The sequence below is a fragment of the Triticum aestivum genome, chromosome 3A (genome assembly GCF_018294505.1).
Source record: "Triticum aestivum cultivar Chinese Spring chromosome 3A, IWGSC CS RefSeq v2.1, whole genome shotgun sequence".
Lineage (NCBI taxonomy): Eukaryota > Viridiplantae > Streptophyta > Magnoliopsida > Poales > Poaceae > Triticum > Triticum aestivum.
The window spans coordinates 695742747-695747583 of record NC_057800.1 but is presented as its reverse complement, the minus strand read 5'-3'; the positions used below and the strand labels follow the sequence as shown (position 1 = coordinate 695747583).

The following is a 4837-nucleotide window of genomic DNA, read 5'->3' as shown; positions in this document are numbered from 1 at the left end:
CGTAGACCAGGGTTATACAGGCCTGGGGTAGCTCGAGATCTAATTCGTAGCCAGGGACGACGCCCCCGGCGGCGACGATCTCGTCGATCCCGCGGCCAATCGACTCAACGATCATCGTGGCTAGGTCAAGGGGCATATGGATTGAATCCGTAGCGTTGGCGGGGAGGTCGTCGTACTCCCTTTTCACCGCGGTGGCGAGCATATCGTCGATGAGTTGGCTGCAGTCCTTGCCAGACTGGAAGACGGCGTGATCGGTGATCTCGAGCTGTAGGTCGAGCTTCCTGACGACTTGATTGGTCACGACGTCGACCGGCCCGGCCCTGCGCGGCGCATGGGACAGGACCAGGCCCCCACGCAGGCGCATGGTGCACGACTTGTCGCTCGGCTTCAGCTCGAGGCTGAGGGTCAGTGCTCCATGGAAACCAAAGCGGATCTCCGGCGCAGCCGCCGCCTGCGGCCACGGCGACAGTGCTTCCATGGCCGCCGCTGCCGTACCTGTAGCGGCCAGGGCCAACGGGGACCGGCGGACAGGAAACAGTCGAGGACGAGGCAGCACTGACGATGTGCGTGCGAGGCTGCGTATGTCTCTTATGAAAGCGCGGGCACTGCTGCACAGACTAGGAACCGGATTGGATTGGAGGCGGCTGCGTGCAGAACACGCTCATCATCATGGGCGACATGGGTTTTTTGTTTTTCTAGCACTGGGCGACATGGGCCGTCATCATAGGCATGGGCTTCCTCCTTTTCCTCACAGGAGCATTTTTGTTTTGAGAACTACCCTTGGGAGAAATTTCCTATTCTACACAAGGTGCTAGAATTTATTCTTTGCACAGGATCCGTGATGGCCGCCCAGTAAGAAGGTTCACCCGCTAGTGTAGATAGTAGTGTTTTCTTTTCTCTTGGGTTTTTATTTTATTTTTTTCTGCTATGTTTCCTCTGGTTCTTATCCTTCTTGGTATGGTTTTCTATTTTATCTTTATTATTATTATTATTAATATTATTATTGGTGTTTTTTAATTTGCATTTCCCAACGTTCATGATCAATTTTAAATTTGTCAACATATATTTCAAATTCGTGACCATTTTTTCTAATTTTATTTTTAAATTTTTTAAAATTTACACATATTTTCAAAAATTTATGTTTTTTCTAAAAATGTTAGCAAGACATTTAAGTTCACAATATTGTTAAATTCATGTGCATTTTTTATAATTTTGGTAACATTTTTTAAATCTGAATTTTTGGACCATCCAAACTAGACTTGTCGCGGGCTTCCGCACTTGCCGGACTGGACTTGCCATGGGCCGCTGCGCTCATCGACTGAATCTGTTGTGGTGCTACCTGGCTGAACGTGCAGTTCATGAAGCACCTTGTGTTCCTGGCCGCGACCGCCATGAACGTGTGAAGGTGCAGTTCGGGAAGCCCACGAGGTCGAGGAGCATCCTCACCTCGATGGAAGGCAGCCAGTAGGTCCCCGCCGGCGTCCATACGATCGGCGCGGTGGTGCTGGCCGATGCACACAAGGTGTTTGTTGAAATGCCAAACAAACAAAGAGGAGGAGGATATGCCGACGTGTGGGCCCCACCTGTCATAACGGTCAACTTAATGGTCAAAATAAACAGAGTTAACTTTCTGACCATGTTACACCGTGACGGTCTACAAGTTATACATATGGCCCCTTTTAAAGGAGAGATAAGTTTTAATCTGCACCGTTGATCTGTCTCAAAAATCACAAACTTTTAAAACCGAAGGACACATCAGAAAGGAAATAAAGAAAATTTATAATGTAAAACTAATTTTGACCGTGGTCACACATAACACACACATGGCATGACACAACATACAGCACCACGCACTCGCCGTCCTGCTCCTCCTCCTCCTCGCCATCTCAGCGTCAGCCGCCCTGAGGAGATGCCACGCCGTCCACAGAGCGGCGCTGGTCGCCGTGAAGGCAGCCTTCAATAACGCCTCCTACTTTGCGTCCTGGACGCCGGACATCCCGTGTTGTGCCTGGCCCAACGTCGACTGCGAAGGCTCCACGGGCCGCGTCGTCGGCCTCGTCGTCATGCAGGAGAACGGCGTCACCGGCCCTGTGCCCGGCCACGCCATCGCGGGGCTCACCTGCCTGCGGAGCCTCGAGCTTTACAAGCTCCCCGGCGTGTCCGGCGCCATCCCCGCGGCGCTCGCCAGGCTCTCGGGGCTGCTCAAGCTCACCATCTCGAAGACCGGCATCTCGGGCCCCGTGCCATCCTTCCTGGGCGCGCTCCCCGAGCTCCAGTCGCTGGATCTTTCCGGCAACTCGCTCACGGGCTCCATCCCGCCGTCGCTCTCCGCGGCCCCGCTCCTCAACAGCATCTACCTCAACGACAACCGCCTCGTACGTCGGCAGCGTCCCGCCGCTGCTCTTCAGCAGCGCCGGGCACCTGGCGTTCCTCGACCTCTCCCACAACAACCTGTCCGGCAGCATCCCGGCCGACTTCTTGGCCGTGCGCTTCGTGCTGATCGACCTGTCGTGCAACCGGCTCACCGGCGACGCCTCGGTGCTGTTCGGCCCCGGCCCCGGGAGCACGGAGCTGGTCAGCGTCAACCTGTGGCCCAACGCGTTCAGCTTCGACATGTCCCGGGTGCACCTGACGGACCGGCTGGCCTCGCTCGACGTCAGCCACAACAGGATGTACGGCCGCTCCCGGCGGGGCGCTGGTGGCGAATCTGACCGACCTGCAGTCTTCGACGTTAGCTACAACCGGCTCTGCGGTGCGGTGCCGGACGGCGTGGCGGCGAGGTTCGATGTCCACAGCTTCGAGCACAACAGATGTCTCTGCGGTGCTCCGCTCCCGAATCCATGCCAGTCACCCAGGAACTGAAACTAGCACTACGAGTGGCAAGCTAGAGATGGCTCTCTTGAGAAATAACCAAACCTGCAACTATACTATACATTGCTTTGAGGTAATTAGTTCATTATGGAGTATGAACGTGTTGGCAGAGGCTCCTCGGGTCGCCCCCGCCTCGGGCGACTTGGGCTCCCCAACCCTAGCCGCCGCCGGGGCCTAGCCCATCCTCCTCCCCTCCTCCCGCCACCGTCGGAGGACGCCGCCGGCTTGCGCCCGGAGGCCGACGGCGGTGGCGGGGGCTCTTCCTCCCTCCCGCATCTCAGGGGTGGCGGGACCCCAACATGCGTGGAGGTGCAGCCGATCTAGAAGCAACGGCGTTGGCTTCAATGGCGGCGGCGGTCGGCTGCCTCGGGTCACGGGCGGCTGCTGCGGCGGCTGGCCTGGATCGGGCGGCGGCGCGACGCGGTCTTTGGCGGCATGTCTAGATCGACGACGGCACCGAGGGCTTGGTGGACTACTTGGCGGCACCCATGGCAGATCTGTTCTAGCCGGTGTAGCCAGTGATGGTGGTCATCTTCTTCGTTGGCGGTGGCCGGCCAGAAGCTTGGTGATCGGATCTCGAGATCCATCATCTAGTCCCGGCTGCGAGCAGGGGCGGAGCCAGCGTAATAGCGTTGGGTTCAGTTGAACCCAACGACTTTTCCTGGCCGGGTATATGTATACGTATATGTACTTGCATGAACCCAGTGGAAAATAGGGCTTGAACCCATTAAACTTACAATGCAACGCAAGAAGCCCAAAAGCCCGTAAAGTGAACTCCATCCGTGACAGCCTGCCAGGCAAGTTCGTGGCTTCGTGACCCTTCTAGGTATTCCTATTTTCCTGTAGACATGTACGCGTACACAGGCAGCCGCCAGCACCACGACCTTTCGCCGTTTGCTTCGTGGACTCTCTCCCAATCTCCTCAGCCGGCGACGAGCCCCACCGACAAGGGTAGGTCTGGGCGGCAACGGCGATGAGCCCCGCCGACAAGGGTGGGTCTGGGCGGCAACCTTGCCGCCTAATATAAACCAAAAATTCAAGGTACTGAGTCGCATCATCAGATCTCCTCTCCGTTAAACATGGTGTAGTTTTCTAATTGCTATTCCCTGTATTTTGATTGATCTAGGCCATAAGATAGTATTTTTCAGATATAAACTGATCACTAGATTGAGGTCATCCATTAGAGGTAGGCAAAGTGCACCAAATACGACTCCAAGTAGTCTTGTGAGGCATTCTATACAAAGAGGAATTAATTAAGACAAGTTGCCTTATGATCTGATTTATAGGAAAAAAATTGAGTACACGAGAAATTCTAAGGAACTAGATGAGATATATTTATAACTATATAAGGGGCTTCAAATGTTACCGCTTAATTTGGATTATCCACAAAGAGAAATTGGAGATACTAAACTTAGATTTAGTCCAAACTAATGATGCGGACAAATAAGATATTACTTTTCCTCTGGGCTATCAACTTCTAAAGCTAGTAATAATACTGTTTGTTGTCACAACATCTGTGGATGGATGCTTTTCAGCTACGAATGTTGTGAAGAAAAAAATTGCACAATAAAATTGATGATTGGCTCATCAGTGATTGTTTAATTTGCTATGCGGAGAAGGATATGTTTTCTGCCACTAGTAATGATCTGGTGTTTGATCCTTTTAAGTAGATGAAAATCGAAAGCGGACACTCTAAAATTTAAGTGACTTTACAACTTCTTTCGCATGATGATACTTGTTTTTAAACTTCTCAAACTAACTTATCATTTTTTAATGTTTTTAGGAAGATGAGAAGCTACAACCAGGGCTGCAAAGTATTCTTGGTATTACTCTATTTTTAATATGTAAGGAACTCAATTTATAATTTCATCCAACAGGTATGTCTTGCACTTCAGCTTTCAATGTAACCCAATTTGTGATAAGTAATAGCATGTGTATGTTATTTTTAGTGCTATACTCTTGCTTA

The 4837-nt window shown here is 52.2% G+C and overlaps 1 pseudogene; it reads left to right on the top strand.

The window, feature by feature from the left end:
• The first annotated feature begins 476 nt into the window (after positions 1–476).
• On the top strand, positions 477–2862 carry LOC123057176 (polygalacturonase inhibitor-like; annotated as a pseudogene).
• The last annotated feature ends 1975 nt before the right edge of the window (positions 2863–4837 follow it).